Genomic DNA, 14,539 nt, shown 5'->3' on the forward strand with positions numbered 1-14,539 from the left:
ATTTGCATTTATCTACTAGGAGATTCTTTTATAAGGATTTACTTTATACAAATGCGATCTGGTTAAGAACCAGCTTCTGAAAGACTGTTGTCTACACTTGAGATGGTGAAACTTGAAATACATGAGGCAGGCAAGCAGGAAGGAAATGTATGTGTAAACTCACGGAAGTCAATAAGCAGGAACTCACAAGCACAAGCTGGCCCCTGAGGAGAGGGACTGAAACTTGTGTCAGTTCTGACTGCCTCTGCTTTCAATGATGTGGATGTCAAGGGGAATTCAAGGTACTTCCCATGGAGCTGGATACACCTGTCGCAGAAATCAGAGATGCTAGAAGAAGATCCAGGAAAGGGTGGAGAAGTTGTAGGTCTAGCCACTGCCTCATAGAAATGGTGTGAGCCAGCATATGTGTGGCAATGGGTATGAGTTCCAAAGGAATTAGTTCTTCCCTTCTGACTTCCACATCTTACACAAGAAGGGTTTTTGCCACTCACTCTAACCAGAACCATTCAGCATAAGTAATTCTAGAAAACAGAGTCCATCTTAAAACAAGTCGACACATCTTAAAACAAGTTGACACATTGTAAAGTCATCATTGGCTTAGGAAAAGTAAATTACAGTCATCCTCCCATATCCTTAAGGGATTCGAACTCGAGGAACTCCTGTAGTTGACAAAAATCCATGGTTGCATAAGATATTCATGCAACCAAGGCAATGACTCTGAAAACTTGTCTATAATAACTTAGGTCATGTAAATGCTCTCTTTGACATTGCCCAGGCAATGACAAGAAAAAGAATTCTGTATACTTTCAGTACAGACTTGGATTTTGTTTTGTTTTGTTCTGTTTTTGTGCCCATTCTGGGGCTTGAATTCACAGCCTGGACACTGTTCCTGAGCATTTTGCATAGTGCCCTACCTCTTGAAGCCCAGTTCCCTTCTAGCTTGTTGGTGGTTAAGGAGAGGTAAGTGTCTCACAGAATTTCCTGCCCTGGCTGAGATCCTTAGATCTCAGCCTCCTGAATAATTATAAGTGTGAGCCATCAGTACCCCATTAGACTATGATTTAGTTTTTACCAAATGTTTTTGGTCTGTGGCTGATTGAATCTAAAAATGTGGAAATAGAGGAGCTGGAGGGCAAACTCTAACAATGAAGTATTTCTGACAAATGACAACATGACTTGATGCAAAAGTAATGATTACAATGTATTAATTTTTTCTGTGTTATGTTCTCCCACTAATTATTTAATTACCCAAACCCAAGGTGATGGAGACTATTGGTCCAATTTTATAGATCTGGAACTTGAGTTCTAGAAGGGTCCATCAAGTAACACCTAAGATTCCACAGGTCGTAAGTAATAGTAGAAGCTGGATTTAAAGAACTCAGTCTAACTGGAGTTCATCTTCTCTCATTCAGTAGTCTCTGCCACCAGACTGTGAGGCAATGTGAGAAAAGCTCTAGCAGATTGCAGCCAACAAATAGCACTGTACTTTATGTCTGCCAAGAGCCAAAGAGTCTATACCATAGCTGTCAGCACCACACCTAAGACAAGTACCTAATACACTCACCCTCTCCCACCCCACCTGTATTAGGGTTTGAACTCAGAGCTTCAAAATTGTTCAGTTTGTTCCCTTTACTGATGCGCTACCACATGAGCTATGCTTTCAGTCTAATTTTGCTGCTTATTTTGAACAGAGACTCTTCTGCCCAGGCTGGCTTTAAATTAAGATCCTCCAGTTCTCAGTCTCCTGAATAACCAGGATTTATAGGTGTGAACCACCGGCATCTAACTACCTAATTAAATTCTACTTGGGCTTTATTTTTAGAGCTTCTTTAAAATGTCTAAAAGCTCAGAGGGAATACAGGACTTTATTCACCATTAACAATTGAACGCATTGATTTTTAAAAATATATCTTTAAGGAGGTTTACAAAGAGGTTTCTATTTGACGTATTAGCTTATGAGTAGAATGCGTCATGATCAATGTGAATGCATAATATTTTTAATTGAACATGGCTCTCCTCTTGGGACAAACTTAGCTGTTTTATACAGAAAAAAAAGGATGTGAGCAGCGCCCATCTCTCAGCAAATCATTACTAAAGAGGAACATGTCCCCTAGCAATAACTCAGGGAACTGAGTGCTGATATAATGGGTTTTAGTCTCCTTTCCTATTAAATGAGAGATGCTTTTGTCAAGTGATACTACATTCCCAAATTAAATGTGCGTGCCATTTTTCTCATCTGCTCACCAAAGGCCAGATTTGCACAATAAAATGCTTCTCCTTTTACTTTCAGGGCAGGTTTTGGAATGTCCCATGAGGCAGAGGGAATCACGACTGTGTCTTGGGAAGACTTCTGAGACAGTTCTTGTGCAATCCTGTCTGTAATTTTTCATTTGAAAACGAAAAATGCACTCTGAGTTTTCTGTGACAATAATTTTGTATTGCACAAATCCCAAGCTGCTTTCAATCAGTTAACCACTTCCCTTTTACAGGGACTGCCTACCCTCCCTTTACTACACGTTATGCCTAGGGAGACGCAGTGTGCTTGGAACGCCATCTGCGCTTGGCACGGAGAGTGGATATTCACAACTATCCCTCCCCACACACAATTCAATCCCACTCCGTCTCACACAGGTAAATGGTAAGAACTTAGCAAACTACAAATATCTTCTGAAACTAAAACACCTTCTAGTTTTGAGAAGTAAATTTGTCAAAGATGGCTTATTAAAAAACCCGGTGTATAAATCACCAGGCTGCATCTTCCATCCCCAGCTCTTCTGACCCCACCCATCTGACTCAGCCAACATCAACACTGCCCCACTAGCTACTGGGAATCTTCTGTCATCCCTCCTGGAGTCACAGTCCCTAAATTTTTCCCCGCAGAACTTTCCCAAACATCTTCACCTTTCCTACATCACATTACCTTCCACTTCTCGCCAAGACCCACCCACTCCCCGCCAAGACCCACCCACTCCCCTAATTCATTTGTGAAGTCCACATGCACTTTATTTCACACTCAGAAGGGGTAGTGACCAGTTCAAATAAAATCATTTCCTGAGTCCACCACATACTTGAATTAATCTGATCTCACTGTTCCACAGAGTGGCTTAAAATGCTTAAAATTTTCTTTTCTTTCTTTCTCTTTCTCTCTCCATTCCTTCCTTCTTTTCTTCCTTCCTTCCTTCCTCTCTTTTCTTTCTTTCTTTGACTTCCCTTCATCTCTCCCTCCTTACCTTTTTTCCCTTGTTCCTTCCTTCCTTTTTTCCAAATACTTTTACTTGACCTAAAATTCAAACTACTGCCATTGCATTGTATAAAAGTTAACTTACATATTCCAATTCTGATTTTTCCACTAACCATATGATCATGTGCATATGATCTTTCTGATACTCCATCTTCTCATGGGCAATGTTAATAACACAATTAAATGCATAATGCTCATAACAAATGCTCAGTACACTCAATACATATTTCAGAAGTATATACATATTGACTTTTTGATAATCCAGAAATTTATTTTTAGCATACCTATGCCACCTATACCTACTATAGGTAATATCTAACAGATATTTAATTAAATACCATGCATTTAATACTGTACATGTCTGTATTGAATATTTTATATCCATTTAAAATAATGGCAATATTTTGCCGGACAGCAGTGGTTCACATCTGTAATATTAGATACTACAGAGAATGAAGCCTGAGGATTTTATTTGAAGCCAGCCCAGTAATTAGCTACCAAAAAGTCAAAAGTGCAGCTCAAGTGGTAAAAGAGTTCAGGGACAATGTCCAGACCCTGAGTTCAAGCCCCAGGATTGGTGTGCTTTCCTCTCCGTCTCTCTCTCTCTCTCTCTCTCTCTCTCTCTCTCTCTCTCTCTCTCTCTCTCTCTCTCTCTCTCTCTCTCTCTCTCTCTCAGACACACACACACACACACACACACACACACACATTGACATACAACAACTAGGCAACTATTACAACAAGCTACACACAGGTGGCTCGTGCTGGTAAATCAGCTACTCAGGGAGCTAAGATCTGAGGATCACAGTTCAAAGCCAGCCCCAGCACTAAAGTCCGTAAGACTCTTATCTCCAAATAGCCACCAGAAAATTAGGAATGGCATTGTGGCTCAACTGGTAGAGCACTAGCCTTGAGCTAAAGAGCTCAAGGACAGCTCCCAGGCCCAGAGTTCAAGTCCTCATGACCAATAGTAACAACAATAACAACAGCAACAATAATTTTACCACCATTCCCCAAATTATGTAAACCAATGAAACTATGGATAAGATGATATTAAGTGGAAAATCAAATTGCAAATAAATATACATAACATGCTCATTTGCATCACAACTACATAACATATAAATGATGTCTCTTTTTTGTTTATATATGTGTAGTGTAAACACATGAAGCTCTGAGAACTACTCCAGTACTGCCAAAAAAACAAATAAAAAAGAATAAATAGAGGTGGGGGGAAGAGACCTAATTTTAAGAAGCATTTCAAAGCAGTAAATTGGCATTGTAATCAGAACAATGAAATTCTACTAGAAATTATCTTCATTCTTATACTCTAAACAATTATTTTTATATACCCCTTTATAGTAACTATCAGCTGAGCTAGAGTTGCATTTTTCTGGATATGAGAGCACAGATTCTAATTTGGGGAATGTGTGGTATAATTTTGTAAGAGGCCATAATTAACATAAGAGTTGAAGAAGAATTTTGCTGATCAAGCTTGGCCACACTGCTTTTAATTAAAACTACAGCATGTACATCTAGCCCCCATTCAAAGAGCTGTGATTTTTCGGTGAATTTTCCATAGAATCTACCTTATTTTAGTTAATGCATTCATATATACTTGCATACCACCCATCATATTCACTTCTGCATTCATAAGCTAAAGGTAGCTTCCATATATAAGAATACATATGAATCCTTTGTGTCTCCGGGCCTGATTTAATTGACTTCATGTAGCTTTTTCTAGGTCTTTCCATTTCTTTGCATATTACACAATATCATTTTTCTAGTGGATAATTAATATTCCATTGTGTGTATACTATATACCACATTCTCTTAATCCATTCATCCATTGAGAGGCATCTAGGCTGATTCTATACCTTGGCTCTGGGGAAAAGTTCTGTCATGAACATGGTTGTGCTGGTGGCTACACTGTAATCCTTGTTTATAATCTTTCATTATAGTCACTTGTGACTATTTTCCAAACCAAGTGGAAATTTGTCAAGCATCTCACTTGGCTTTAAGTCCTCAGTCACTACCTACTCAGGGCTTGCTACTCTACTCTGACTCATCATGTTGTTCCACAAATCCTCTTATCTTCTGTATTCCATTTTTGCCAAATATCTCTATCCAGGTGTTGTAATTAGAAATACAGATTCCTCCTAGTTTTCTCCCTTTATCAGCTTTCATACTTTCTGAGCTTCCCACACTCATAAAGTAGTACTTCTCCAAAGAGAATTTAGGGCTGGTAATTTTGCTTTTTTGTCTAGATTCCTGTCATTACCTCACGAACCCTTTGTGGTTAATCTCCTATCTTCCCATAGATCCTCCCCAGTGAACTTTTTAACACATGGTGCCAGTAGGTCTCCATCAACTTCCAGATTAAAACCCAGTCTAAGACTCTGAGGCTCCTGCTCATCTTTCACCTGTATCTTTCATGTAAGTATCAAAGGTATCTCAAGGTCTCCTAATGCACAGCTTATTTTATGAACATGCTGTGCTCCCTCTTCTGTTGCCATCCCACTATTTCCTATTTTTTTCCTCTTGAGCTAATTATATTTCTTCTTCAAGAACATGTTCACCACACTATGTGACCCTGCCTTTATTACCCAGAAATGAAATGGATGAGCATCCTTTCAGAGTCCCAAGGGTTTCTTGCCTTGTCTTTTACATTTATTATGGTGAGACAGTTGCTTTGAAATTGTGAAAATAAAGCTAATCCATGTTTAAAAATAAGAAAGAGGGAAATGAAGAAAAGCTTGAAAAACTAGTTTGCATTAAAATAAGTAAAAATATATAGTATATATATTTATTTGTTTATTGAAATAGGTAAGGGAAGGGGAAAAACAAGATAATTGGGAGGGGTAGGGAAGGTGAAAGTGGGATAAAAACATGGGAAGGGGTATCAATGTTCAAGAAATAATGTAGCTACTACCTGACTAATGTAACTGTACATCACCCAGACAATAAAGCATGATTAAAAGAAGTAGAAAGTCTAAGAAGTAAATTTTGAAGTATTATCTCAAGAGGCTAATTTAAACAATAACTTCAGGATTCTGTATTTTTTCTGTCTTCAATTTTCACTTACTTCTTTGCTTATTATCTATCTATTTATTTATTTAAAGGTTAAGTTTTTCCATATATTTTTATTGCAATTAATAGAAGGGTTACATTATATTCACCAGATAGAAGGAAGGTACATTACTTCACAAACATTGATAACTTTTCTCATGTCATGGTCCCTGTTTCCCTCCCCCACCACTCATCTTGATTTCCCCCCATCCCTATCCAATTTCAAATAACCAATTAAGCATATATAAAATATATCAGATAACAAGGTAAAATACTCTAACAATAAGAGATAACCAAGGGATATCAAAGGAGATAAGCGATAACATAGTACATTCAGGACAACAATCACTCATTATATGGCTTTTATTTCTGTATCCTGGAGGTCCTTTCATTTAGCGTCATCCTGCATGGCCTTATGTATCTAAGCTTTGAACTATTGTAAATCTTTGCTAGGAGAGCCCAAGGTTTCTACTGATTATTACAAATGAGGGAAACCACTGAGTCTATGTTGCTTTGAGTCTGGCTTACTTCACTTAATATGATATCTTTCCAAGTCTTTCCATTTCCTTACAAATGGGGTGATGTCATTCTTTCTGACAGCAGCATAGAATTCCATTGTGTATAAATACCACATCTTGTTGATCCACTCATCAACTGAGGGACATCTAGGTTGGTTCCATATCTTCGCTATGGTGAATAATGCTGCAATGAACATCATTGTGCTAGTGGATTTAGTATCTAAAGGTTAAGTTTTGATATGCAAGTCAGGCTGACCTTGAACTAGTAATCCTCTTGCCTTACCTCCTAAGTCTTTTACACATGTGCCATCACACCTCATTCTTTCTTCTGTCTTTACCTATGTTTCACCTCTGTCTTCACCTCTGTGGTGAACTTATTCTCAATCAAAATGCTACCCCAAGGTAGTTTCTTGAAAATTCCATCAAATCCTAGAACTCTTTCTCCTGAGCCAGCTATGGTCACATGGTTGTGTTATGGAACAATAGCATTGGGTTAGACAATGAGATAATCTGGTTGGCCAGGCTTAGAGCATATAACCTTCCATAACATTATAGTAGGTAGAATTAATTCCTCCAAACTAAGAACTAATCCAAAGGAATTTATCACAGTCAGAGGTAAAGCAAATAATAAATATTAGGTATAGTTACTGGTGTATCAGTCATATTAAGTGCCAAAAGTTCAGTGCTGACATAAACTTTATTTGTACAGGAAAGGTACAGAAAAAGTCTGTAAAGATGATCACCATGAGAGAAAGTATTTTTACCTTCATAGATAATTCATCTAACAGAAAATTTAGCAAGATACTTGAAGAAAGATAATTCCATAACTAAAATAGTTCATCAAAACTAGTACCCATGGCTCGTTTCTGTAATTTTAGATACTTGAATGGAGGAGCCAATATCAGGAAGACGATGGTCTTTCTGAGACGGCACAGGTCAATACCTAGATCTGTTAAATCAGCTACACAGGAGGCTGAGATAAAGGCAATGGTTCTGAATCAGACTGGGCAGAAAAGTTTAGAAAACCTTCATCTTATCAGAAAAAAAAACTTGATGCCATGGTACATTCCAATAGAGATAATAAGTATAAATAGGAAGATCCCAGTCCAGGACAGTCCTGAGCAAAAACTGAGACTCTAACTTAAAAATTGCCTAAGCAAAACAAGTTATTTAGGCATAGCTCAAGCAATGGAACCCCTATTTAACAAGGGGAAGCCTTGAGCTCTAACATTGTTAGCATCAAAAAGAAGGAAGCGGAGGAAGAGGAGGAAGAGAAGAAGAAGAAGAGCAACTATCTTGGGTATTTCCACCTTTCTTCTCTGTCATGCTCAAAGAATGGGCTGTTATCTTCATGATCACAAGAGAGCTCATTAAGTTCCTAGCATCACATTTATACAGGGCAATACCCTAAAGGCAGGGAAGAAAAAGAGAGAATTTTGTAGATTTCTTTCTAAGAAGTGAGAAACTTTTCTTAGAAGCTTTCTTCTTCCCAGCCAATTATTATTACATATTATCAGTCAGAATCAGGTCACAGGGAGACCTCTTTGACCTGCATAGACCAAGCAAAATGTTCTCAAAGGAAGACAATGTGCTTTTTAAATGTAGTTGAGGCACTGCTATTAAGAAGAGTAAAAACAAGTAGCTTTAAGGTTGTGTTAAAAAGAAAACTCAATTTAACTGCGTTTTGTAGGCATTTTCAAAGTAATATATGCTCACCATCACAATCCAGAAAATCAAAAATGTCTTTCTTTGTTGCCTCTAGTTTCATTCCTTTGTTTATGGACAGCAAACACTTGGAGTGGGTATGTTTCTTGTCATTTGCTTGTGTTGACTTGGCCGCACAAAACTGAAATGTGTACTTGTAACACGGATTTTCCACAGCTGAACATTTCTTCAACAGTATAGCCAACCAATGATCAATTTCTTGCCTTTCAAATCCAAATCTACTTCTTTAACCTGTTGCATGATCTGGAGCTATCTTTCAAAACATTTCTTCTCTGCCAATTTCTCCATTTTAGAATTGTCCATAGAGGTTGCTGGAGGGATACACCAAGGCTAGTGTCGTTTCTGACATGAACATCTAGTTTGTATATTTGTTATTTTTCTACTTGTAGGACAAACTATATGCCATATATTGATTTGGATACTGTTCAATTGTTTACCATATTAAAAAATTAAGAGAAAATTAAACCAAGGAGCAAGGGACTACTAGAGTAAATAGAATCAAGAAAGCCTTCTCTGTAGAAGTGAGGTATCCAGAAAATGGAGGGACAGGAAGTACTTTGAAGAACAGCAAAATGTCACTGTAGCTGGAATATCATGTAGAAGGATAGAGCATGGAGTCAGAAATCAGCAGGCTAAAATGATTAAAACACAGTAGTGACCTGTACATTTCATAATCTATATAACTTTTATGGTTTATGTTATAATCTAATTTACTTACCTTTTGATTAATGTCATAGCATTTCAGAGTTTCTAAAGTAATTGCCCAAGTCAGTGAATGTTGAAATGTAAAAACTAGCTCACTTTGAATATTAGCCTTAAAGTGGCCATATTTATTGGAATAACTTAGCAGAAGTCATCAGTCCTTCAAATTTGGAGGGAATAGGAGACACTGATCAAGATGCATTGTACTTATAGATTGGTACATTCAATTGATATACCTTTGAACAGCTATTTAGCATATAAATAAATATAATAAATGAATAAATGTGATAGGACCAGGGCTCCTAAAATCAGGAATCAAAGCTACAATTTCCATCTCTTTTACTCTGTCTCATTCTTTGGTGGAAAGATTCAAGATCTGGCTTTCTATAATTTATTTTTTCCCATTGTATCTTCTTTTTCTTTTTCACAATAGCATAATGTCCCATGGCCACATAGCCTCCAAATTCATACTCTAGTTAATTCACATCAACATTTTACAAATTCAGGGACCATGAAAATAGATGCCTACAAGAATCAAGTAGATGAGAGGCCGGGAGTTTGGCCTAGTGGTTAAAGTGCTTGCCTAGCATGCATGAAGACCCGGGTTCGATTCCTCGGTACCACATACATAGAAAAAAGCCAGAAGTGGTGCTGAGGCTCAAGTGGTAGAGCTCTAGCCTTGAGAAAGTCCAAGGACAGTGCTCAGGCCCTGAGCTCAAGCCCAGGACTGGCAAAAAAAAAAAAAAAGAATCAAGTAGATGAGCAAGGAATGTAGTTTAGAGGTAGAATACTTGCCTACTGTGCATGAGTCCCTGGGCTAAATTCCTTAATACCACATAAACAAAAAACAAACACAATTTTAAAAAGAGAAAAAAATTGAAAGTGTCAGATGGAAACCATAAATCTATAAAGTGAGAAGATACAACTAACATGTATGAAATAAATATACCTATGGCTAAAAGTAACATTGTTAGGCAATAAATGTATATCTCTTTGAGCAAATTCTTGAGAAAGAATCTGACTGGCTTGACTTGACATGCAAGTTGACATGAAAGTCATGTACTCTAAGTGGTCAAAATCCCTAATGACTCAACATTTTTTGAGTACTTGGTATACCCAATCCCCCACAGACTGGAGTATGGCCCTATACCCAATCCCCCACAGACTGGAGTGTGGCCCGTCTGCTCCTTTCTTGGAAGATAGAGGCACTGGATATTTTCCTTTGTTCTTTTAGATTTGCAACTCCTTTTTCAGCTCTTCTCCAGAGTCTAGCAAATTGCTCTCACAGGACAACTATGCAGGGAGTTTTAATGGGAACTTATTTGCTATGTTTTCTTCGTTCTTTTCTTCTTTCTTTTCCCTTTTTTTCTGAGCTAATACTAAGGCTAGAACTCAGAAATTCATACTCTTATTTTGCATTTTTTTTGTGTAAGGCTAGTACTTTACTAATTGAGTAACACCTCCACTTCTGAAGTTTACCTGGTTAATTGGTGATAAAAATCTCTAGGCTTGGAGAGTCCAAGGTTTGTACTAATTATTACAAATGAGGGAAACCATTGAGCTCATGTTTCTTTCGGTCTGGCTTACTCCACTTAATATGACTTTTTCCAAGTCTCCATTTCCTTACAAATCGGGTGATGTTGTTCTTTCTGACGGCAGCATAGAATTCCATTACAATAGCTCAAAACATAGATACATTAGGCCATATAGGATGAGGCTATATGAAAGGATCTCCAGGATATGGAAACAAGAACCATATAATGTGGGATTGTTGTTCTAAATATACTGTTATTTCTCATCTCTTTTGTTGTTCCTTGATTATTCTTACATTGTTATAGTACCTTATCCTGTTATCTGATATATTGTAAATATGTTTATTGGTTTATTTGAAATCGGAAAGGGAAGAGGAAAAACAAGATATGGGGAAGGAGTTGGGGGAGGGAAATGGGGACAAAAACATGAGAAGGGTTATCAATGTGTATGAAGTAATACACCCTCTATCTGGCCAATATAACTGTAACCTTTCTATTCATTACAATAAGAAATAATAATAAAGGAAAAAAATGAAAGTCATATACTCAATAGCCAGTGTTAGGTGTCAGAGGAAAAAGGTGGAGTTTTCAACCTCAGCACTGTCATATTTAAGGCTCAGTTATTCCAATTATCTTTTCTTAACCTGAATTTTGTGTCCTAACAGTTATAATGCAATCACTTGCTCTGAGTGAAAAATGAAGCAGAAAAGTCTTCATTTACTCAAAAATCCATCCCCTCCTTAAAATAAATACATGGTGAATGACTATGGAAAGAGAAAATAGGACAATTTAGTTCCATGAGATCTTTCTGATATTTCTTGAATGAAACTCTTGAAAGAAACCAAGTATGAGGACAAGGTTTGGAACATTTTTTCTGTAAAGGCAGAGGGCAGTATATTAGCATATATAGAGCATAAGATCAGTGCCATAAGTAGTCAAAAATTACAGCATAAAAGACAAATAAGCTCAGCTGAATTTCAATATATCTTTTGTTTATGGTCACTGAAAACTGAATTTCATATAATCTCACATCATAAACTATTATTCTTTTGAATATTTTTCCTTATTATAGTTTAAACATCTAAGGGTTAGTTTTAGCTTAGAGACCAGATTTACCCAAAGTAATAGCTTGCTAATCCTATGTTAGAAGAACCAACTTTATACCAATGGAAGATTTATTTTACAGATTATCGCTTTCCTCATGAAAGACTCCAAGAAAGATCAGAAATAGTATACTTCCAGGGATTATTTGTCCTATTTGTAACTAGAGAACTTTCTCTGAACATGGAGCCAAGAACCATAGTCTCAGCCTGAGTGAGCAAGAGTTAGTGGAGTTGCCTTGCTGCAACCTCAGTTTTCATTGATGATTGATTTTCTCTTTTTTGTGAGAAAATCACAGGAGAGGATGCTCCTGAGTGGTTTCTGTTAAGTTTGTAAACAAAAAATTGGAGCCAGAATGAGAAAAAGAGAAGAGAAAAGATAGGTCTTAGGGGAAAATATCATAACAGGACTCAGAAGACCCTGAGCTGTACTCATCAAACTTCCCATTTGGTAAGACATTGACAATTCTTGTTTCTTCATCTATAAATTTTATAGAACTGCAGCTAGATCATTTAATTTTAGAAACTATGGACATAGAAATAAAATCTGGCTTGGTTTTTGCTGTATAATAGTAATTGACTTAATTACTGAGCACATAGTGATAATTATTTGGTATCTGCCAGTAATAGACTTGACTCTCTGTAACCTATCCTCTCTCCTCTTCCTTTTCCTCATTCCTTCATCCAACATATACTCTTAAATGAATAAAATGACTATAAAAATGTTAAGTGCTGAGAATATAGCAAATAAGTACTACAAGAAGAAAATTATTTCACAAAGTTCTTTTTTTTTTTTTTTTGCCAGTCCTGGGCTTGAGCTCAGGGCCTGAGCACTGTCTTTGGACTTTCTCAAGGCCAGAGCTCTACCACGTGAGCCTCAGCACCACTTCCGGCTTTTTTTCTATGTATGTGGTACCGAGGAATTGAACCCGGGTCTTCATGCATGCTAGGCAAGCACTTTAACTACTAGGCCAAACTCCCGGCCCTCGTAAAGTTGTTTTTAAATATCTGGGTAATGTATAGAGGGGTTACAATTATATTCACCAGGTAGTAGATATATTGCTTCTCACACATTGATACCCCTTCTCATGTTTTTGTCCCCATTTCCCTCTCCTCAACCCCTCCCAATCATCTTGTTTTCCCTCGTTCCCTTTCTTATTTCAAATAAATGAGTATATGTATATACAGATACAATAACAATATGAGATTAACCAAAGGGCAACAAAAGAGAAGAGAAATAACATAGTACATTAAGAATAACAATAAAGCCCTTGTTTCCATATCTTAGAGATCCTTTCATTTAGTCTCATCCTATATGACCTTATGTACCTAGGTTTTGAGCTATTGTAATTCTCTGCTAGGAGAGTCCTAGATGTGTACTAATTGTTACAAATGAAGGAAAACACTGAGCCTATGTTCAAGAAGGAGATACCCTTGAACTAGGATTTCCATTCTTCTCACACAGCTCACTGCAGAATATTTGCTAAATTGAGGCATTTGTGCCCTCAGACTATCTTTGTGTCACAGATTGAATCATCTATTTTGGGAAGCTCCTCCCAAGTCACTCCAGATTATTTACTTCCATTTCATTCAGATAAGCAAAAGAAAATAAGGGGTTAAAAACATACCAGTTATTCTTTTCTTCTTTTTTTCTCTTTTCTTTTATTTTCTTTTTTTATTTTAATGTATAGAGGGGTTACAGTTATATTCACCAGATAGAAGGTGCATTACTTCTTATACATTGATATCCCAGTTGTTTTGAGATTAAAATAAAATGATGAAGGTGAGAGTGATTTATCATTCTAGCAATAATTTTGTTTTCAGATTCATGAACTTTTAAAAATTATTTGATACAGGGTGGAGAGCATGGCCTAGTGGTAGACTGTCTGCCTAGCATGCACAAAACCCTGGGTTCAATTCCGTAGTACCACAGACACACACAAAAAAAGCCAGAAGTGATGCTGTGGTTCAAGTGGTAAATGATAGCCTTGAGAAAGCCCAAGGACAATACCCAGGCCCTGAGTTCAAGCCCCAGGACAGGCCAAAAAAAAAAATATATATATATGTATATTTGATTGATTTCAAAATGCTTTCATTTATGTAGGATACATACATATATATATACATTTTATTCTGCTATAAATCATTAACAAAAATACTCAAAGTATGTTTTTATTTCATTTAAAATAAAAGTATGAAGTGGCATTATGGCTCAAAGTAGTAGAGTTCTAGCTTTGAATGAAAAAAGCTCAGGGACAGTGCCCAAGCCCTGAGTTCAAGTTCCATGATCTACTAAAATAAATAAATATAAAATTAAATTAAATTAATGAATTCCACACATGTTGATATAGATATTATATTTCATTAAAGTTACTATACTTTATTTAAAATATTCTACAAAAGGATGCTTAGTAAGGAAGAGAGCTACTGTTTTACATTTTTTCAAATTTCATTAATCTTTGGCTTAATAGAAGACAGCTTCTTCGTTAGATCCACTGCAATCTACTGGTTTAGGTATGGTAAATGAAATTCAAAAACTGTAAGTATTGGGAAACAATACTTGGGAAACAAATGTATATTTTTTCAGAAAATTTCAAGTATTCTTCCATAAACACTCTTTTGAGAAGTGGTAACTTTCTTAATATGAGCTAT

At 36.7% G+C, this 14,539-nt stretch overlaps 1 pseudogene; it reads left to right on the plus strand.

The window, feature by feature from the left end:
* Positions 1-12,015: 12,015 nt before the first annotated feature.
* Positions 12,016-12,207, plus strand: LOC150057629 (small nucleolar RNA U3; annotated as a pseudogene).
* The last annotated feature ends 2,332 nt before the right edge of the window (positions 12,208-14,539 follow it).

The sequence above is a fragment of the Megascapheus bottae genome, chromosome 10 (assembly GCF_031878675.1).
Source record: "Megascapheus bottae isolate mThoBot1 chromosome 10, mThoBot2.hap1, whole genome shotgun sequence".
NCBI lineage: Eukaryota > Metazoa > Chordata > Mammalia > Rodentia > Geomyidae > Megascapheus > Megascapheus bottae.